Source organism: Miscanthus floridulus, chromosome 13, assembly GCF_019320115.1.
Source record: "Miscanthus floridulus cultivar M001 chromosome 13, ASM1932011v1, whole genome shotgun sequence".
NCBI classification, from domain to species: domain Eukaryota; kingdom Viridiplantae; phylum Streptophyta; class Magnoliopsida; order Poales; family Poaceae; genus Miscanthus; species Miscanthus floridulus.
This window is the reverse complement of record NC_089592.1, coordinates 25,605,483-25,629,282: the sequence shown is the minus strand read 5'-3', so window position 1 is coordinate 25,629,282 and position 23,800 is coordinate 25,605,483. Positions and strand designations below refer to the sequence as shown.

At 44.5% G+C, this 23,800-nt stretch overlaps 1 pseudogene; it reads right to left on the bottom strand.

Annotated features, from left to right (window-relative positions):
• Positions 1–177: 177 nt before the first annotated feature.
• Positions 178–23,792, bottom strand: LOC136502242 (germin-like protein 12-2; annotated as a pseudogene).
• Between the last annotated feature and the right edge of the window lie 8 nt (positions 23,793–23,800).

Here is a 23,800-nt window from a genome sequence, read left to right as displayed (position 1 = left end):
ATATTCGAAAAAGGACATGGTGGTATAGCTTGCAGCAGAGACACAAAACAGTGATTGGTTCCAAATACTTCCCATTTATTGTATTATATCTCGACCGTAGCATGTCGTCGTTACACACAGGAGTATGCAAAATGCATATAAACGTATCTTGGTACAATGAAGTGAGTCTCAATTTACTTAGTAGTGGTTGTTCTCCCATAATTGACCTTGGAGCCAATCAATTGTTCCCTTTTGCACCTGGAAAGCCTTGGCCAAGACATCATCTGAGATCGGTGGTTTTGATCCAAAGACTGCATTGGCAATAGTAATAGCCCCAGGGTTCTGGCTGCTTAGTGCAGCGATTGCGACTGCTGGTTTGTCATGGATCGGGTTGAATTGGAAGTGTATGAGCCCTTGGGGGAATACAAACACGTCACCATTATTGAGAACCTTGGCGAATAGCGTGTTTTCCGGGCCGTAGGAGGTGATTTTTATTTTACATCAGTTTTGGCTCAATCCGTATGTAAAATTAGTGTGCACACTAGCTGTCGGTGCAGAAAGTGACTAACATGTAAATATTTGTAGTTTTACCGTACGTTGTGATCGGAGGTGGCCTAGCACTCAATGACACAGGGTTTATATTGGTTCAGGCAACGTGCCTTACGTCCAGTTTGAGTCGGTCGGTGACTTTATTCTTGAGCCCAGGTGCTCGAAGTTTACAGTGGGGTTACAATTGAGAAAGAGAAAGATGGAGGGTGCAAGAGGTCCGGTCGGACTCCGGTCGGAAGGGCCGAGAGCGACGGGAACTCCGCTATGAGCTAAGTGTTCGAGCGTGTGCTCGTGATTTGAGCCTGGTGGTTCTGCTGTTGCGTAGTAGTGAACTTGATCGATCTAATGAATCTCCCTGTTGGAAGGGAGCGCATCCCCTTTTATAGATGAAGGGGATGGCCTTACAAGTGAGAGGGAAGGAGTACGTTTGCTGCTAAGTCTTGCTTCCCACGCCAGTAGGTACAAGGTGATGGTAGGCGCCCACAATACTGTTGGATGTCAGATGCACGTGAGAGGTTGTATTGTCTTCTTCGGGCATGGCAGACATCGGTGCCTGCCACACTATTGATACCTGGAGGCATGCAAGGGGTTTTACCATGTTCGCCTAGCACGGTAAATGCCGGTGCCCACAACACTGTCGATGCCTAGAGGCATGTGGGGGGAGCCTTACCGTATGGGAGTTAATGGCGCCCACAATATTGTAGGGGAAAATGTCGGCGCCTATAACACTGCTTGGGTTCTATCGTGCCTGGGAGGTCGCAGAGTACTATTTCTACAGGTGTATAGGGTATGATCCCTGGTATTGCGGCTTGACTCGTGCGCCCTGCCTTACTTTCTCCATCCGTTTCTTGGTCCTTACCGAGCGGGTGTCCCCAGTCGGTTGGTTCTAGTCGGCTCCGATCGCGCGGTGGCTACCCTTTACCAGTTCGTCCCCACCTTGGTACGGAAGCGCGCATTCCACTCGATTAATTTATGTATGTTAGCTCCCGATAAAATGGTGACCAAGTAAACATTGGAAACAAGAGGAGCTGACTCTTTCTATCCTTATGTAAGCACAAACGCATGGATCGACCATTTGATCCAATATTGTTCTTTACGCAACTATCACAGTCCACCATCAGCTAACGTGATTACTGGGAATGTCATAATCACCATTACAAAACAAGTATCTTACCTGATAACAATTAACAAATCACGCCGTCCAAAAGGACTCATTGACCTGTGTTAATTTAGACAAATGTTCGTAATTACTAGGAATAACCCCATTTTATGGTTTACTTCCTAATATTTTAGAACTAATTTTAAAGGATAATAAGCATGACCCTTCCACCCAAAAACACCAAAGAAAGAAAGAATACACATTCCAAAGAGATCACATTGGATTTGTGTCGATATTTCACCACCGATAGCCTGCCACGACTGAAATGGATGAAACATGAACGATGTATATAGGACCATAATAGGATTCTACTTTATCCTGTGGAGCTAGAGACTGGCCAGTTTTTAATGATGTTCATGGGATCAAGACAGTGGTGTACACCACTGTCTTAACACCTTGATGGACACCGGGGGACATCAAAGATTTCACTAGCCACACGCCTGGACATGCAACACTTGGGAATCAGGAAGGAGCTACATCTTGTGGAGCTAGAGACTGGCTAGTTCAAACTTCCGGTTGCGTCATGGACATTGAAGAAGGAAGAAAAGCGTACGCTTATTTCTTTCTTCAATGAACTCAAAGTCCCGACGGGCTACTGTGCGAACCCAAAGAGGCTAGTGAACATGAGAGAACTCAAGTTCAACTATGGCCCTATGAAGGCCCATGACTGTCATGTCATTATGACTTAGCTACTCCCTGTTGCCCTGCGTGGTATCCTCCCCCGAAAGGTCCGCGCCCCAATCATAAAGCTTTGCTCGTTCTTCAACGCGATCTCAAAAAAGGTCATTGATGTGTCCACGCTAGAGCAGCTATAGCAGGACATAGTCGAAATTCTTGTTAGGCTTGAGATGCATTTCCCGCCGACTTACTTTGTTATCTCATTGTATTTGCTCATTCATCTTGTTGACCAAATTAGAGCCCTTGGGCCAATGTACCTACATCAGATGTTCCCTTTCGAAAGATTGATGAAAGTTTTCAGGAGGTATGTTAGGAACAGATTTAGGCTAGAAGGGGGCATGGTTGAAGGATGGTCAATGGAGGAGGTCATTGAGTTTTGCACATATTATCTGGACATCAAAAGGATCGGAGTTCCAAAATCTTATCATGAGGGAAGACTACGTGGCAAAGGAACGATCAGGGAGAAATCTGTTATAGTAGATGACCCTATTTCTTTCAGACAGGCACATTTCGCTATTCTACAGCAAGCCAAGGGTGTGATGCCATACATTGATGAGCACAGGCAATCGCTGCAAACTCTGTATCCGAGCAGGTCACAGGCTTGGCTAGATAAAAACATAAGGAGGAATTTGTCAGCTGGTTGCGACGTCGCTTGCTTGGAATAAAGTTGGGTAATCAACTAGATGCCTTAGCCAAGGGACCTTCGAGTACATATCTTAAGTACCAAGAGTATGAGATCAATGGATTCATATTTTACACAAAAAAGCAAGATGGAAAGAGCACATACCAAAATTGTGGTATTCGTTTTGATGCTCACGACGAAAACGACAATGTGCAGGCGACATACTATGGTTTCATAGAGGAGATATGGGAGCTAACCTACGGTCCGTTACGCTGCTAGTGGGTCTGGCTCGAGGAAAACAACACTAACAGCGAATGGTTCACTACCATTGATCTCACTAAGACCACATACAGAGACGACCCCTTCGTCCTTGCAAGAGATGTTATGTAAGTCTTCTATACAAGGGACAACAAGACAAAAGGAAGGCTAAAAATAGTCCTAGAAGGGAAAAGGAAGATTGTCGGTGTCGATGGAGTGACGGACGAAGAAGACTACAGGGGCTATCAGGAAATGCCTCCATTCGGGGCGAACATACCGCTACCTATCCTTCAAGAGGGTGACGAACCTACTTATGTATGAATTGATCACAATGAGGCCTCATTGTTGATGCACCTAAAGATAGTTAGATTATTGTTAACAATGTAATCATTATACAGACATTGTATCAATAATTCGCACTGAATATTTAATTTATATTTTGTGCGCATCTCTACAATTTAATTATTGACTATATAATCAAATATTAAGATGATGTTCACAAACACTATTATTTGATAATTATAGACCATTAATTAATTATCATAGAATTAAATAATCAAGACAAATATTTGTATTATTTTAGAATATAAACTAACTGCATTATTTCTATTAATAAATAAATAAAGGAAAGCAAACTAAGCGAACTCCCTATCCTAGCTCAGCGGTTAAGGCCGCACACTCTATACTCTGAGACCCGCGCTCGAATCCTAGGCGGGCAAAACTTTTTTGATTTTGCATTTATTATTTAGTAGTGCATTATGACAGGATAAAAGAAAAAGAACAACTAATTCTAACGTAATCCCTATTCTAGCGTAGTGGTTAAGGCTCCAAACTAAGAAACCCGAGACCTAGGATCGAATTCTAGGCTCATAATTTTTTTTATATTTTTTATAAAAAGGCTACGAGACTATGATTTTTTTAATATTTTTTTACTAAAAGGCTGCAATGGCGGCAGGGCCCTTCACTGTCGGTTTTGGTTTTAAAACCAGCAGTGATAGCACTGCGATGGCAGGCTCCAAACCTTTTTTTACTAAAAGGCTGTGATGGTGGCAGGCACTTCACTGCCAGTTTTGGTTTTAAAACCGGCAGTGATAGCTTCTATCACAGTCAGTTGCTCAAACTAACACAGAAGGCCCAATTCACTGTTGGTTTTTAAACTAAAACCAACAGTGATGTGTAGATGCTCCTCACATGCCAACAGTACTCCCATGACCACAATAGTTGGAACACTGCTTCCACCTACCCCGACAACTTTAGTTCAAAAATAAAAATGTACCACGACTGCTGGCCCCTATAAAATGGCCCTCGGCCAGGAGCTAGTCTGTCCATGCATGTTGGTTTCAGCCAGGCCTTATCAGCCATGATACAATGTTTTTTCCTCTCACAACAAACCACATATATCGTTATGCATCATAGTCCACCAAAATGGTGCACACATGAGGCAACCTTCACTGTTGGTTCTATTTAAAAACTGGCAGTGATGTCCATGCCCCCTATATAAAACAAACTGCCGGTCACATTCATCGATCCCACCCACCCATGAACTCTCTTAGTCTTATTTCTCACGTTTCACTCTCACTTCTCAAGACATCCACTCTCTCTCTACGTGATTTGGTCATGGCTCCTGTATTTTTCAATGGTATTGATATGTTGTCTTCTCCAATATTCTATCTATATTCATTTGATCTATATTTATATTCATTTTTTCTTTGCATTCTACATTTATATATATTCTTATTCCTTGCATTCCATCTATATTTAATTATGCTGCCACATTTTACTTGGAAGAATTTTTTTGTGCATATATTTTATGTTCATATTTTTTTTTGCATTTTATCGATTAGGTGGTATGAACAACGGACCTCCCCACCACAAGAACCAGGTTTCAACCCTGGCGATGAGCCATTCGCTCCTAATGTGGCCATTCCACGGTTCCCTGTTCCAGCTATTGTATGAAATATTTTTCAACATCTTTTGTTTTTTTATGTTAACAAATAAGTGTAATTAGTTTAATATCATTGTTGCATGCATATATGTCGCAGACTATATCCCTAATAGATTAGCTGCGAACAGCACTTAACTGGTTCTTTATCTCGGATATCGTCGAGAACATGTCATCTAATGCAAGTGGTTGGCTATGGACGTGTGAACTCAATTTTTTCATCCCTGTGAGTGGCTTAAATCATCGGAACCATATCCACGGAACGAGAATACAAAGCCTAGACGTGATAAGTGCCCAATTAAGTGTCGTGCGCATCTATTTAGAGGCACTTCGATGTATTTGCTGTGATGTGCCTGATTTCTCGCACTTCAAGGCACTTGCTTTGAATGCTGGTGATATCCCCGTCCCGCAAGCAAGCGAATGGTTTGCGAGCTAAAACTATGCGGATGTGGTAAAATGGTCACTTATACCTGAGTCATGGTTATTTGTTGTTTATTATTGTAATAATATTCTCTAATTTTTTTTCTTTTTCTCCACATGCAGATTGCGCTACAGGACCGTACCTATGCTGCATGTGGCTTATGGAACGTTCGAGACCAAGCTACGGAGCAACTCGGGTACGATTGGGACTTCTGCAATGGAAACCTCGGCCAACTCACTATAGAAGGACGCCAGTACTGTATAAGGATTACTAACAGGGGCAGTGGTCGTTTAGTAGGTTACATCTATGGTTGACCATTCTTTCGGTATTGTGAGGCACGAGAGAGTGCACTCATACTGGCATTGGACTTCATCGATACAAGCGGATACATAATCCGTGACATCAATTACCATATATGGCTATAGAGGCATGTTAGTGTGCGTGGCCCGATCGATCCCGGCGGTGATTCTGATAGTAATTAATGTTTATTTAGCTAGGTTTTTAAGGTCGTAGTTTAATTGGGTTCTAATTTTAATATGTACGGCTTTATGTGTTTAATTATTATCATGCATGTAATTCGTGTAACATTTGTTGGGCAACTAGAAATATACATTCCGGTGTTGTATTGGTCTCAAAATTATTCTCAGGCTTGCATGTGCCACGTGTGAAGGAAACACCAAGTTTGGGATTTTTCGGAGATGGTTTGCTACTTTCTGAGGTTTAATTGAATTTCTGCGCGACGATACCTATTAATTATAGGTTGAACTGAGTCTACCCACGAAAAGATCCAAAATAGTGCCAAACTTTTACACAAGCTCTAATGTGCCCTGGGAATAAGAATTTTGTGGAGGTGGATGAAAAAATCTATTGGGTCCAAGATGAAATTCACCCTCTTTTGTCTCATTTGGTACAGAGAAAATATAATAAATAAAAAAAATGATCAGAAAAACCTAAGATCCTGTGTAGGGTCTTAATTTGGGTGTACATGCTTACCAAAAAATTTTCAAGGCATTTCGACATAGGCAGAGTATACATGCTTCACAAAGGTACATTTGCCTTTTCATCGAACCAGGACTATATACATAGGTTATCAAGGTTTCTATAGTTCATAGGCATTCCGATGTCGTATTGGTCTCAAAATTATTCTTAGGCTTGTACGTGCCACCTGTGAAGGAAACACCAAGTTTGGGATTTTTCGGAGATGGTTTGCTACTTTCTGAGGTTTAATTGAATTTCCGCGCGACGACACCTATTAATTATAGGTTGAACTGAGTCTACCCATGAAAAGATCCAGAATGGTGCCAAACTTTTACACAAGCTCTAATGTGCCCTAGGAATAAGAATTTTGTGGAGGTGGATGAAAAAATCTATTGGGTCCAAGATGAAATTCACCCTCTTTTGTCTCATTTGGCACAGAGAAAAATATAATAAATAAAAAAAATGATCAGAAAAACCTAAGATCCTGTGTGGGGTCTTAATTTGGGTGTACATGCTTGCTAAAAAAATTTCAAGGCATTTCAACATAGGCGGAGTATACATGCTTCACAGAGATACATTTGTCTTTTCATCGAACCAGGACTATACATATAGGTTATCAAGGTTTATGTGGTTCATAGGCATTCCGGTGTCGTATTGGTCTCAAAATTATTCTCAGGCTTGCACGTGCCACGTGTGAAGGAAACACCAAGTTTGGGATTTTTCGGAGATGGTTTGCTACTTTCTTAGGTTTAATTGAATTTCCACGCGACGACACCTATTAATTATAGGTTTAACTGAGTCTACCCACGAAAAGATCAGGAATGGTGCCAAACTTTTACATAGGCTCTAATGTGCCCTAGGGATAAGAATTTTGTGGAGGTGGATGAAAAAAATCTATTGGGTCCAAGATGAAATTCACCCTCTTTTGTCTCATTTGGCATAGAGAAAAATATAATAAATAAAAAAAATTAGAAACACCTAAGATCCTGTGTGGGGTCTTAATTTGGGTGTACATGCTTGCCAAAAAAATATCAAGCCATTTCGACATAGGCGAAGTATACATGTTTTACAGAGGTACATTTGCTTTTTCATCGAACCATGACTATACATATAGGTTATCAAGGTTTCTGTGGTTCACACACATTCTAGTGTCGTATTGGTCTCAAACTTTTTTTGGCTTGCATGTGCCACGTGTGAAGGAAACACCAAGTTTGGGATTTTTCAGAGATGGTTTGCTACTTTTTAAGGTTTAATTGAATTTCTGTACGACAACATCGATTAATTATAGGTTGAACTGAGTCTACCCAAGAAAAGATCTGGAATGGTGCCAAACTTTTACATAGGCTCTAATGTGCCCTAGGGATAAGAATTTTATGGAGGTGGATGAAAAAATCTATAGGGACCAAGATGAAATTCACCCTCTTTTGTCTCATTTAGCACACAGAAAATATAATAAATAAAAAATGATTAGAAAACCTAAGATCCTTTGTGAGATCTTAATTTGGGTGTACAAGCTTGCCAAAAAAATTTCAAGCCATTTCGACATAGGAATACATATGCTTCTATTTATTCAGTATATAAAAGAATTTTTTTAATATATATAAACATCACTGTCGGTTTCAAAAAATCGGCAGTGATGAGAAGAAACTGATAGTGATCCTAGTTATCACTATCGGTTTATTTTGAAAACCGGCAGTGATATGTAAAAAATGAAAAAAAATTGTGCCAGCCCTCGAGTTGGAGCTTGGTTCTCGGGCTGCAGAGTTCAGAGACTTAACCGCTGCGCTAGTATAGGATGTGTGCCAAGTTTTATTTATTTTTTCTTTTTGACCTTCAGATCACTTAATAAATTATAAAATTAAATCAAAAAATTGAGGCGCCCGGGATTCGAACATGGGTATTGGGGGCTAAGTTGTGGGGTCTTAACCGTTGAGCCAATAGGAGGTATTCGAAAGAAGTAGAAAAGATAACTTACTTATGCTAGAACCGCTATATGACAATCACTGCCGGTTTAAAGAAAGGCCCGGCAGTGATATTTATATATCACTGTCGGTTTAGACTTATAGCCGGCAGTGATGTACCCTTATCACTGTCGGTTTATAATTAGAACCGACAATGATGAGGTCTAGTATAAAAGCCCGACGCGGGTTGAAATTATCTAAATTTCAACCCCACGCCAACCGTTCCCAGCCCCGCGCTCCTCTTCTTCGACGCCGATGCCCGTGCACCGCCCCACGCCGAAGCACCCATCCACCGCCCCCCGCGCCGCCGTTCCCAGCCCTACGCTCCTCTTCTTCGACGCCGACGCTCGTGCACCGCCCCACGCCGGAGCACCTGTCCATTGCCCCCGCACCACCGTTCCCAGTCCCATGCTCCTCTTCTTCGATACCGATGCTCGTGCACCGCCCCACGCCAGAGCACTCCCCACGCCTTCCAGTGCCCCACGCCGGAGCACCGCCAAGGCCTTCAGGAGCTCACGGACAGCTACTTTCCCACCCCCATGGTGAGTGCATGGCTCACTGCCAGCTAAGTGTTTGATGAAATGCCCCACTGTTGTTGTCTTCCCAATAGCAACCGGTTCCTATTCGATTAAGTTACATGCTTTTACTCCTTGGTTTAGCTATCCTTGTATGTACATGCTGTTACATAAACCAGTTAGTTTTTCCCTAATGAGATTATGCTACCTACTGATTTGTTGAGGACCTAGTAATCATGGCCCTAAACTGTTTAAGAACCATTGGTGTTATTTGCATGTTGTCGCAACAAGTTATTCCCTCGAGTCATAGCTAAGTGACCTTTTGTGCCGTGTGCAGTCTAAGTATTTAAACATTGATCATCAACACCCCTTGACATAGTTAGATTGAATATGTGACAATGATATGAGCATATCTGTCTCGAATAGTAGTTGCATAATGTTATGATATCTCTGTACTTTGTAATTATTGCAAGCAATGGAAACTAGTAGTCAAAGGTACACGTTAATGACTATGGACGTCTTATTTATGACAGCAGGGAGTATTCCATTTGTGTAAGAGTTAGATAAGAATTTCTGCTCTTGCTTAAGCAATGATGGATTCTTGTCAAATGTGTACATGTATAATCGCTATAGGTAGAGTGTCAATTGATTTTGATGGTATGTATAGCATGCTTAAAAAAGGCATCTATAGATGTTTGTTCCAAGAAAAAAGTTAAAACAACTTTTAAAATTGGCTCAGCAGTAGCAGCAAGTATGATTACTAAACCACATTGATCTCCGAATAATAAACAATCCAATTATTGAGATAATTTTTTATCATGTCAAGGATAAAGACCATTAAATAGATTTAGTTTGCCCATATAACTTAAATAATAACTCTTGTTCAGTGAGTTACCATTACCACTTACGACATGCCTAATTTACTTAAATGTATAGGCAACCATGGCATGGTATGTAGTGCAGGTTGGTCACATGCCTAGAGTTTATCGAACCTGGGAAGATTGCTATGCTCAAGTCAATCGCTACCCTGGTAATTTGCACAAAAAATACAACACAGAAGCTGAAGCTTTGAGGGCCTACTATAGTCATCCGGCCTACCTTATAAACCATGGGCAACCACTCTACTATGGTCTAATGAATGCAAACCATGGCCATCCGCTGGCACTGGAGATCAAAGAGAAGCCACCCGCCGGAGATGTGAAGATTAGGAGAATTGATCCTTGGTCTTGGAAAGATGTCATGCTTTTATTTATGGCTATGGTCATCGCTTTTCTTATTTGGAAGTTGATGTAGGCTTAGTTTCGTAGAACAGTAGGTGGACTTTGTTGTATGTGGTCAATCAAACAATGAATTTGTTCTAGGTGAACATATGCTATTATTTGACTTTGTTGTATGTGGACTTATTATTAGACTTTGCATTGGACATATTATATATATGTGAACATATGCTATTAGTAGTTGTCCGCGGCCAAAACTAACCATGATCGTGTCATAGCCATGACTAATCATCGCCTGTTACCCCATCACCGAAGAACAGATCGGCAACAAGAAGCGGCTGATATTGCTAGGATGGGAGAGCCGCATGATTCGACAAATGGTGACGGTGTCAATCAGGTCGGTGAGAACGAGTAGCCATGGACCCCGTCTGGCCTGCTCGATCTGTGTCAAAATGACCAAGAGGGTCATAGCTTACTTGGTGTCTCTAGCAGGGGCCACCGCCGGTCGAGGAGCCAGAGGGTTTGGGTAGCAAGAAGGCCAGATCCAAGCGAGGCGTGTCAAAGATTCCTATTGGTAGTAATGCACACTGGCACATTATTGAGTTCGATGAATTCGGGGGGATCCACTCTCACCGCCTATAGCTTTGACCAAATACAAGATTATCCTTGGGTTACTTGTTAGGGACTTCATCCCGATTAAGTATAGAAAGTGGATTGGGAAAGATGATGACCGGTGGAGGGTTCCCAAAAGCAAGAAGGATTACATATGGGATGTCAAGATCCTAGAGTATTTCACTTTCCTAGCCGAGTATGACAGGGAGTTAGTCAAGGAAAAAAGTAAAAGAAATCATGGGGACATGCTTCAAGAATTTCAAGGGGACATTGTACAAGAATTTTGTCCTCCAAAATAAAGAACCAGATTTTGATGGTGGACAGTTTAGCAATCAGAAGGACTTCTGGCAGGATTTCAAAGAATATAGGTTATCCGAGGAGTACTTAGAACTAAGTAGGATGAATAAGGAGAATTCACAGAAAGCGACGAATCCTCATCATCTCGGCTCTTGTGGCTACGCTAAAAAGATGCCAGAATTTGAAGCAAAACTTCAAAAGATAGATTGCCTTGCTGAGGAAGGCGTTGAGGTTGAGACCGCTGATTGGGAGCCTAGATCGGTATTATACTATATGGCGAGAAATGTACGGCACGCCGAGGATGGGAGCTTTAGCTCCTCAAATCAACCCATGAGCGAACTTATTCAGAGGATCTCCTAGGTAACTGAGGAGGTGAGGCAAGGGACTCGCACTTCTAATAGGGAGAAAGACAAGCTCACCCAAGCACTCAGAACCAAGGAGCACCCTAGTCGCACTAGAGGCACCGATGTTGTTCCTTGGAAACTAGCATTCCCCTAAGAATCTAACACTTACCGAAGCCGCTCGAGGGGTAGAGCGGAACAGGAGGCAGAGTATTTGAGGAGACTAAAAGAGATGGAAGACAGAATGGAAGCATGGATTGAGGCGACCGTTGAAGCACGAGTCGAGCAAATTTTGCTGTCTAAGGGGTCAGTAGTACCACAAAACCCTACTCCTACTGCCTTTAGCCCACAGTTTAGGGGTCGCAGCAGCTGTGGATTGACTTCGCTCGATGAAGAAGAGGCGAATGTGCCTCATCTGGTGGACGACATCACTGAACCCATCAATGTCAGGATGTACATCTGTCAGGAATGGACGAAGGACAAGGTGGCGCTCAGCTAGGCCTGGCCTATGGGAGACGGGACAATTAATGGCCGCCCAATTCCACTGGGGTACGCTCACGTCACCATTGATAGAATGCTTGATAAGAAGTTTAACAAGATACCCATTGAGTATCCCGTAGTGGAAGACAGGCCAAAACTTGGTCAAAACAAGGGCTCTCAAGTGGCCTGTCGCAAATGCTTCATTAAGCTTGTCCATCAATTGTCCTCTGATGATGAGGACGACTACGAGTCTTCGCCCACCCATGATGATCACTCACCATCTCCCAGCAAAGATAACTCCCCTCCTCATCTGGAGCCATCACCCCCAAGAAGACAGAGGTCTCCTTCTATTCCTCCTCGTCCGACTCCATCTTCATCAGCCCTGAGAAAAGAGACTCCTCCTCCCCCTCCTCCTCCATCTTCATCAGCGTCGGGAAAATAAAATTCTCGTCGTCATCCTCCTCCTTCTCCTCCACCTTAGCCCAAAATAAGATCAAGGACATCCTCGCAGTCGCAAAAAAGGTCCTTGGATTCGGTCGCTAATGCTCCCAAAGTGGACCAATAGAAAACAAAAAGGCCATTCAGTGGCAGCGTTACCACCTTGATGAAAGAAAAATTTACAGCACACATCTCGAAGGAAGATTGTGTTAGTTTCTTCAATCTCTGTGCCTCACTGCCTTCGTATTTGTTGAAGTCCGAATTCAAAAGGCAAACACATAATAAATATGCTACAACAAGAGACGAAGAAATACACAATAAATATTTAAGCAACATACAGAAGTACATCGAAGTCAACCCAGGATTAACCATGGAAGAGGCCGCGACCATCTATTATGATGTACAAGGGACGACAACACCGGCAATGAAGTATGAAAGGGGCAATCTTTTGGTTTCTGATGAGGAGTATAAAAATCTGACAACATATATGCGCTAGTTGCATGAATATTACATGGCTCAAGCAACAGAGACGGATGACTTTGGTTTTGAGGATATTATCCGTTCGCCACATGTTTTCCATTATCCTGAAGAAGAGAAGTTCAATGTCGAGTGGGAGTGCTTGTTTTAGCTATACTAGAAACGCTCTCTCGATGTTCAAATGTTGACGCTGTGGACTATGTAAGTACCCTACACGCACGATATTATAATTAACTACTCTCTCGAGACAAATTGTTAACTTTTGAGCACTTCTCATGCTGAATTAGTACCCTATACGCACGATATAACTATTATTTTCTAATCACACATACCGCTTTCTAATGTTTCTTCCTTTAATGTTGCTCAGTGTCCAAAGAAGACATATCGGTGGGACGTCGGTCCCATTCAAGGTTGTCGATATGGAGGGGAAGTACCTGTCACAGCCGGCAGGAAACAATGAATGCGGGTTTTATGTAATGTGGGCAATGCTTCACTACATCGGTGGGAAATCGGAAGAAGCCGATAAGTTGGTGTGTATAATCCTCATTTCAATTATGTCTGTTAATAATTCAACAAAATGATTTAATGTTCCTCTTTGGATATCATCTTTTTTGAACGACAGCGCAAGAAATATAACCACCAAAGGCTGTTAGACATGGAGATCATCGCACTGCAATCGGAGCTCGCGAAATTCATCTTAGCCGAGGTATTAGAAAAAGATGGAGTATTTTCCATTGCACAATCCGTGAGGTACAAGGACCAGTATGGCCCAGAGCGGTTCGCCAGATTATTGTAAGAAGTCTGAGAAGCATGTGTGAAGTCCAAGAACATTTCTTTTTTATTTTGAGGGATCGAGATGTGGATAAGAACATTTGAATTATATTCATAACATTTGTAATGTTTAATATTGATGGATCTGTCGTCTACGTAACGTATATAAAGCAAAACCCGATTCCACGAAAAAATATAAATTAAAATCAATTATAAAACAATAAAATGCGAATGGGCCATCACTGCCGGTTAGCAACGAACCGACAATGTTGTCTTGCAAAACACTACTGGTTACCAACAAACCGACAGTGTTCTCTTGCAAAACACTGCCGGCTTGAGCCATGAACTGACAATGTTGTCTTGTTCAACACTGCCGGCTTGAGCCATCAACCGACAGTGTTGTCTAGATCAACACTGCCGGCTTGAGCCATAAACCGACAGTGTAGGCTTGCTCAACACTGTTGGCTTTAGCCAAGAACCGACACTCTTGAAGCAACCATCACTGTCGGTTGGGACTATAAACCGGCAGTGTTGTTCAAGTAGACACTATCGGGTGGAGCTAGAAACCGACACTGTTTCCTGCAGATCAATGTCGGTTTTTAAGAACCGACAGTGATGTCAACCCCTCATCACTGCCGGTATGCCAGTGTCGGTTTAAAATCCGACAGTGAAGGGGGTTTTTGAACCGGTGATGTCCAGATCTGGGGTAGTGTATTTATCAATCTCCATGTCGTCATTCGTGACCACTTGAGTCATAGCAGATTCATGTTTCCAATGCTTACATGGTCACCATTTTTTCGGAAGGTAAGGTACATGAATTAATTGAGTGGAATGCTTCCGTAGGTACCAAAAGGCAGGGACGAACTGGTATAAGGCTTACTAACTCATGCGTCCGTTCTATTGGGATTAACCATGGAATACCGTCTTCTGTTGTTGCGAACTCCATTCTATTCCAGCTCCTTTATAACATGATGCATGACTATTCCCACCTCCGTTCCGACACTGATGTGGATCTCATCATTGAGCATTTTGGCTAAACACATCCACTGCTATACAATGCTTAATGGAGGCAGGAGAATTTGATTAATGGAGGCAGGCATCGCAACCGCCTCCAATCAAAGGTCACCGTTAATGGAGACAAACGGAGGCAGTTGCTTCGCCCACCTCAGTTAATCGACCCATTAACTGACATTGACATCTTTACATGCCAGTCTAAGATGCCCTCCTCCATTAATGCTCTCCATAAAACAAGAAAAAAACCAAAAATACTTGTAACTTTGAATAGTCAAACCCACGACTTACGCTCAACACCATCACATCTCTACCACTGCACCTCACGCTAAGAAACTCTATATATAATATGTTATAGTTTTTTATCAATATTTCGTACTCTTATATTGGACATTTTGGCTACGAAATGAACTCAAATGAAAAAACTTTGAACTACAAAGTTTTAAATCTTATCATGTACCACAACTTTGGTATAAGATGTATCTCCATCCAAGATTGTTCAAAAAATTCAAAAAACTGAATCTCAAAATATGTGAATCGAAAACAAATATTTGATACTTTAAACGATTTAAAATAAAAACTTGTCGACATCAAACATGTAGCTCAGGTTGTCCACTGCAACTTTGATATTAACTATGTGAACATTCGAGATCATTTAGGAATTCTAAATTTTGAATTTCAAAATCTACAAACTTAGAACACATATTTTGGACACTAAATGACTTCAAATAAAATAAAGTTGTAGATCATATTGGCAACTATAACTTCCATATAGACCATGTCAACATCGAGATCGTTTGATAATTTTAAATTTCAAAATCTGTGCACTTACAACAATATTTTGAGACCATAAACAGTTTTAATTAAAAAGTTTTCAACTACAAAGTTGTAGACCACGTCGAGAGCTACAATTTTGAAATAAAGTTTGTCTTCATCCGAGTTTATATAAAAAGTTATGAATTTTTTTTGTTGCAATCATTAACCGATGCAGACATCTTAAGACGCCCACCTCCGAAAATAATCAATTAACAGAAGCAATCGACTTAAGTTGTCCGCCTCGGTTAATGGGTTAACGGAGGTGGTCACCTTATCTAGCATTAACGGAGGCGGACGCCCAATGCTGCCCGCCTCCGTTAATCCTTAACTGAGGCGGGCGCTCAGGCAGCGGCCCTGCCACCGATTAACGGAGGTGGCCGCCTAGCCCGCCCGCCTCGGATAATAAAATGGCACCGCCTTGCAAAATCTTTTCTGTAGTAGTGATCTTTGATTACAAATTACAATAAAGTAGAATCCTACTATGGTCCTATATACATCGTTCATGTTTCATCCATTTCAGTCGTCGAATTCTTAAAAACAATTAGTTACAAGGAGAGCTTACACAAACAAGAATGGATCTAAGAAATACAAGGATTTGCTTTTGGGCCATGAGTGACAACTAATTATTGACGTGTTCCGTTTACCCTTGTCACTAATCTTACATTAGTGACATGTTTTAATTTCATTTAACTAATTAAGGTGTCTCCTTCATGCAGTTTGGGCATAATGCCTTAAACTACCGTGTTTGGACTGTTAGACTTCTGATGTGTGTGAACTTTTGTGTTGCATTTGTAAAGTGAATTTAACTAGTCTTTACGTTGTTGGAATTGGATGTGACCACGTATGATACTTGAATTCTGTTACTATATGCATCTAGTGGAACACACTGGACGTGTGGCTCCATGGCCTACTGGGTTGATTAATTTAATCTTAGCTGATCTACCGGTTGATAGTTTAGTTTAGCTTAGAAATACTGTTTATGTAACGGCAATAAATTATGTAGGATCCACACGTACTTCAATTCAAATATTTGAAAAGAACATGGTGGTATAGCTTGCAGCAGACACAAAAATAATGATTAGTTACAAATACTTTCCATTTATTCTATTATATGTTGTCTGTAGCATGTCGTAACTGAATACACAAGAGTATGCAAAATGCATATAAACCTATCATCGTACAATGAAGGTGAGTCCGATTTATTTAGTTGTGGTTGTTCTCCCAGAACTGAGCCTGAAGCCAATCAATTGTCCCCTTTTGTACCGGGAAGGCCTTGGCCAAGACATCATTCGGTGGCTTTGATCCAAAGACTGCGTTGGCAATAGTAATAGCCCCAGGGTTCTGGCTACTTAGTGCCGCGATCGCGGCTGCTGGCTTGTCATGGACCGGATTGAATTGGAAGTGGATGAGCCCTTGGGGAATACAAACACGTCACCCTTGTTGAGAAACTTGGCGAATAGCTTGTTACCGTTGTCTGTTTTTGAGGTGACAAATCCAACATAGAGTGTACCCTCAAGCACGGTGAGAATCTCCGTGGCACGTGGGTGGGTGTGTGGTGGATTTTGACCTAATGGTGCGTAGTCAATGCAAGCCAACGAGATGCCCAGGGTGTTGAGTCTAGGCAACTGCATGACATTGATCAAAGTGACATTGGATCTGACCTTGCTTTTCATTGTGTCCCGGCTTGTCAAGGTTTGTTGCCTTGAAAAAGTCATCTGCGTTCACGGCCATGGGGTCCTTGCAAACAAATCCATTCACCTTCACTGCATATCCAAAGACAAAGAAAAATAGGTACACAGCGGTCAAAAATCACTAGGACACACATGGCGAGCTGCATCTGCTGGACGGCGAGCGCGGCTGCATGGGCGTGCTATGGGCGTGCGATGGCAGCAGTGTTAGCAGGCGGGCAGTGGCGGGGCGGGACAACAGCGCTGGAGTCATGGACCATGATGGCGACGTGGGGTGCTCGTCGCTGGTGAAGGGACTGGTGAAGACCTGGTGAGGGACCTAAGAAGACCTTAGCACCTGGCCTGCGCCGGTGGCGACGCGAAGCAGCAGCAGCAGGATGTGGGATGCGGGATGGCGGAGGGTGGAGGTTAGCGGCATGAAGGGGCAGGGTCAGGCTGTCAGCGTCAGCTGGGAGGACTGGGAGGCACCGGTGCAGGGTGTGGAGGAGGCATGGTAGCGTCGGTGTCGGGGGTAGGGCGGGGCATCGGACGGGGCCGGGTTCACGAGGATTTCGAGGTTTCTGTTTCATCCAAGAGACTTTTGCCTTCTTTTTTTTTACAAAGCTGAGCGGACCGGTCCTGGGGAAAAGGATGAGACAAGGCCGGGCGTAGCTTACTTGGGGTTGAAGCGAAGGTAGCATGGCAGACGATATCTATTTCATAATTTTTATAGTTGTAGAAGAGACGAAGAGATGGACCATCTGCTGCGATAAAGGAGCTCTATATAGTCTAGAATTTTTTTTCTCGAATACGCAAAAGATTTGCGTATCATTGTATTAAGCAGAAGAGTTTAAGCAAATATACAACGCGCTTCTATCGAGCGTCGAAGGAGGTTGACCTAACACAGCCGTAGCTGGACCATCCTAGCAAAATACCTCTTGTTTGATATTACATAAAAAGAAACAACCAATACCGATGCAGTTATGCGACCTAGGAGATGGCCTTGGACGAGCCCTTTCTAACGGCCGGGAAGAGCGCGTTATTATATGCATCTAGTGACCACCTATGATACTTGACTTTCGTTATTATATGCATCTAGTGGAACACACTGGTCGTGTGGCTCCTAGGCCTACTGGGTTGATTAATTTAATCTTAGCTGCCGGTTGATAGTTCAGTTTAGCTTAGTAATTTGGACGGCTCCATGCAATATTTGTCTCCAAATTACCGTCCAAAAATATTTTTTGTGTAACAACATATCATATAAAAACAATATTCAATAAATTTTGTAGGATCCTCACCACTGGTGGAGAACTCACTTCTAGTCCCGGTTGGGAACTAGCTTTACTCCCGGTTTCCCAACCGGGATTAGCAATCCGGGAGTAAAGGTTGGGACCTTTAGTCCCGGGCACATAACCGGGACTAAAGGTTCATCCACAGGAGAAAAATAAACAAAATACTAGAGAGACCTCTCTTGCGGTGTATGAGATTCGAACTCAGGACCTCTCTCCTCGCGCATAAACTCCTTACCAACTCAGATGTACACCACATGTGACAGAGTCCTGGACACTCTCCTTTTGAATTGACCCATGGGGTACCTTTAGTCAAGGGTGAAAGGCCTTTAATCCAGGTTGGTGATACCAACCGGAACTAAAAGGTCACCCTTTAGTCCCGGTTGGTGTTACCAACCGGGACTAAAGGTTGAAGGACCTTTAGTCCGGGTTGGTAACATCAACCGGGACTAAAAGGTTGACCTTTAGTTCCGGTTTTAGGCTCCAACCGGGACTAAAGGTGGCATGCTGCGAAAGCCTGCCAGGACAAGAGCCTTTAGTCCCGGTTGGTAGCTCCAACCGGGACTAATTCTCCCTCTACTCCCGGACGCAAAAAATATCGAGACTAAAGCCCAAAATCGAAGTAGATGAAAGGTCATTTCTCTACTAGTGCACGTAATTCAGTTTAAATATTCGAAAAAGGACATGGTGGTATAGCTTGTAGCAGAGACACAAAACAGTGATTGGTTACAAATACTTCCCATTTATTGTATTATATCTCGACCGTAGCATGTCGTCGTTACACACAGGAGTTTGCAAAATGCATATAAACGTATCTTGGTACAATGAAGTGAGTCTCAATTTACTTAGTAGTGGTTGTTCTCCCATAATTGACCTTGGAGCCAATCAATTGTTCCCTTTTGCACCTGGAAAGCCTTGGCCAAGACATCATCTGAGATCAGTGGTTTTGATCCAAAGACTGCATTGGCAATAGTAATAGCCCCAGGGTTCTGGCTACTTAGTGCAACGATTGCGACAACTGGTTTGTCATGGATCATGTTGAATTGGAAGTGTATGAGCCCTTGGGGGAATACAAACACGTCACCCTTATTGAGAACTTGGTGAATAGCTTGTTTTCCGGGCCGGAGGAGGTGATTTTTATTTTACATCGGTTTTGGCTCAATCCGTATGTAAAATTAGTGTGCACACTAGCTGTCGGTGCAGAAAGTGACCAACATGTAAATATTCATAGTTTTGCCGTACATTGTGATCGGAGGTGGCCTAGCACTCAATGACACATGGTTTATACTGGTTCAGGTAATGTGCCCTACGTCCAATTTGAGTCAGTCGGTGACTTTATTCCTGAGCCCAGATGCTCGAAGTTTGCAGTGGGGTTACAAACGAGAAAGAGAAAGATGGGGGGTACAAGAGGTCTGGTCGGACTCCGGTCGGAAGGGCCGAGAGCGACGGGAACTCCGCTATGAGCTAAGTGTTCGAGCGTGTGCTCGTGGTTTGAACCTGGTTGTTCTACTATTGTGTAGTAGTGAACTTGATCGATCTAATGAATCTCCCTGTTGGAAGAGAGCACATCCCCTTTTATAGATGAAGGGGATGGCCTTACAAGTGAGAGGGAAGGAGTATGTTTGCTGCTAAGTCTTGCTTCCTATGCGGGCAGGTATAAGATGATGGTAGGCGCCCACAATACTGTTGGATGTTAGATGCACGTGGAAGGTTGTGTTGTCTTCTTCGGGTATGGCAGATGTCGGCACCTGCCACATTGTTGATACCTGGAGGCATGCAAGGGGTTTTACCATGTTCGCCTGGCACGGTAAATGCCGGTGCCCACAACACTGTCGATACCTAGAGGCATGTGGGGGGAGCCTTACCGTATGGGAGTTAATGGCGCCCACAATACTGTAGGGGAAAATGTCGGCGCCTACAACACTGCTTGGGGTCTATCATGCCTAGGAGGTCACATAGTACTGTTTCTGCATGTGTACAGGGTACGTCCCTGGTATTGCAGCTTGACTCATGCGCCCTGCCTTACTTTCTCCGTTCGTTTCCTTGTCCTTACCGAGCGAACGTCCCTGGTCAGTTGGTTCCAGTTGGCTCCGATCGTGCCAGTCGAAGAAGAATAGTGAGCAGGGGTCTAGCGCATCCCTGGTCAGAGACGTGGGTCGGAGTCAGAAGCGGTGTTTTGTCCAGGCCTTCCGGTCGGAGAGCCCATTCGGAGGCGTGCTGGAGACCGAAGCAAGCGCTCCGGTCGGAGAGGTGGGCCAGAGTCAGAAATGGGCGTCGTTCTTCCTCGGCCAGGCCTTCTGGTCGGTGATTTGATCGCCCTTCTGGCCTGTCATTTAGGTACTTGGGCTGGCCCATGAGTTGCGCGTTTTTTGCAACGTTGCCTGCTGGGCCGAGCCTTTGTTGGTAAGCCGGTCTGCGAGAGACTCCAGGTTTATGAACCTAATAGGAGCCCCCGAGCCCTTGGGCAATTGGGGTAGAATCGTCTAGGGGATTTTTGTCTTGATGGCGGGTGCGCGCGAGCGCTCCCGCGGGTGTAGTCCCCGTGCCACTGGGCGGTTCAACCAGAACCGTTTGGGGTTTTTTTTGTGTTGCCAGCGAGGGAGGTTTTTGTTTTGGCAGTGGGTGCGCGCGAGCGCCCCCGCGGGTGTTGCCCCCGAACCCCAGGCGATTCAGGTAGAATCGTCTGGTGGGTTTTCCAGTGGGCGTGTGTGCATGTTTTTTAGTCGAGATGGAGTTGTTTAACCAAGGCATCGTTGCGCAGCCAAGGCAGTTTAGTTTTGAGATTGAGAGAGGTGGAGCTCGTGGATCCTGGCGTCGGTGCGCGCCGTGGGATCGGGCGAGGCAGTTAGTTTTAGGGATCGAACGAGACGGAGCTCACGGGTCCTGGCGTTGGTGTGCACCGTGGGATTGGGCGAGTTAGAGTCGTGGATCCTGGCCTTGGTGTAGCCCACGCAGCCAAGGCAGTTAGTCAGTTAGTTTAGGGATCGGGCGAGGCGGAGCGCGTTGATCTTGATGGGGCGAGTTCGGGGTCGCAGTCCTAGGCATTTTGGCGTGTAGTCGAGGCATAGCTTAGGGATGCAGTGAGTTTGGGGTCGCATACCTAGGTTTTTTGGGTGTCTTGAGCCCCCGAGTCCTGTTGGGCTTTGGTAGGGGTCGGTTTAAGTTGTGTGCATTACCCCGTCCTCGGTTTCTCACAACTGGAGAGGCCAAGCTTTGTCACTTGCCTTGATCGCTCGGGCTCGAGTGACGTGCTTGGTGAGTTCGCTAATGGGTATGATCGAGTGGAATCCGGGTCCATCGTTTGTGACAGGTTCGGCATAGCCCTCTTGTGACATTCCACTGCTCCTTTACCTGCAACCCGATAGATGTCTGGGTCGTTCCGGAGATCGACCCGGGTGGCCTAATGGCCCCCCCTCGATGGAGATTCTGTGGGCTTGGTGAGAGGTTTAGGATCAAACAAGAAGGTTGAGATGACCCTGTCTGCTTTGGGGCAGACTGGGCGAGGGCTGCACGGGGCTCATCTACATTTCTCCCCTAGCTCTGTTTGATGTGGGGCAGCCTCGAGCCCTTTGTGGGCTAGTCTTCGAACCCCGGTCGGTCGTTGCTCATGTTGAATGAGGCAACTACCGCTTTGTGACACAACATGGAGCATTGTGATGCATTTCGCCACATGTGCGATGCTTTAGTTCCCGACCCCCGGGCGATTTAGGGCCCAAATTGTCTGGAGGGCTTGGGCGTATGGAATGAATGCTTGTATGAATGTATGAATGATTATATTAAGAAATAGCTAGGGTTGGTAGTGTTACCTTGACGACTCAAGTGACGGGGTCTGAAGAGCTCCAATGGGAAATGTCCGTCCGGGACCCATGATTGTCGTTCGTGGCGGAGTTAGCATGGCCAACATGGGGCATCCCTTTGCTCCTTACCTGTCTCTCGGTGTTTTCCTGAGCCATTCGATCGACTTAGGAAGCCCGATGGTCTCTCCTGGTGGAGATACCATTTTGGGTTTTTCCAAGTCCCACCTAGGGATGCGGAGAGCTGCCTGTGTGCGGTGGCACTTTGGTTCTTGTGCCCGGTGTGCGGTAGTGGTGGGCCATACCCAGGCCATGTCCTATCTGATTAGGCGCCGTTCCATCGGGCAGGGCGTGTCTCATCAGTCAGGGCGTGTCCCATCGTATCCCATCTGCATTAAATGGGAAAGGGTGAGGTTTTTTCGCTCCATCGTTTTGACTTTGCCGATCAGCGCGCCTTCCCCAACTGTTGCGCCCTTTTCCTTAAGTAGGAGAAGGGAGAAGGTTTTCACCCCGTTCCTTCGCCTATTCCCCATCTGCCGCCTCCTCTCATTTTCCTTCGTGCCGAGAGCGTCTTTGAGAGCCACGATGGTTCCTAGGAAAGAAAAGGGAGACTGCAAGGGAGAGGAAAAACTCACAAATCCTTTTGCGAACCTAGAGCAAGATGTCGGACTGGAGATCATCCACTATGAGGGAGTCGGTGCTGAAGGCCTTCGCCGTGAAGGGGTTTCTGCCGCCGAAGGAGGTGGTGCACTGGAGGGCTCCTGGGAGGGTGGAGTTCCCGCAACCTTGCCCTAGCGAGGTGGTTTCCTTTCTCGCCTTCCATGAGTGTGGGTTAGGATACCCCACACACTAGTTCCTGCGTGGGCTTCTCAATGAGTGGGGTCTAGAGCTACAACACCTCAATCTAATGGGGGTGCTGCATATTGCCGGCTTCGTCATAGGTTGGAGAAGAGTAGTGAGCAAGGGTCTGGCGCATCCTTGGTCGGAGACGCAGGTCGAAGTCGGAAGCAGTGTTTTAGCCAGGCCTTCCAGGCGGAGAGGCCATCCGAAAGCAGGCTAGAGACCGAAGTGAGTGCTCCGGTCGGAGAGGTGGGCTAGAGTTAGAAATGGGCGCCATTCCTCCTCGGCCAGACCTTCCGATCGGTGATTGGATCGCCCTTCTGGCCTGTCGTTTAGGTACTTGGGCCGGCCCATGAGTTGCGCGTTGTTTGCAACGTTGCCTGCTAGGCTGAGCCATTGTTGGGAACCGGTCCATGAGGGACCCTAGGTTTATGAACCCGATAGTAGCCATCCAAATAGCTAATTCTTGCTTGCGTCAGAAAAATTAACAGGCCTATAATTTACAAGTGTCTTGGACTAAACACTGGGCTTCCAAACAAGCCCTTAAAGTGAGTGCATCCATACCTAGAGAGTGTATGTGAGCCTCACAGAAGTCATGGAGCGGGCTAGGGTCAGAAGCAATGGCCTGAGAAGTGACCAATGCTAGAAAAAAAGGAGAGAAAGTAGGTGGCAGGAACCATCTAGTTTA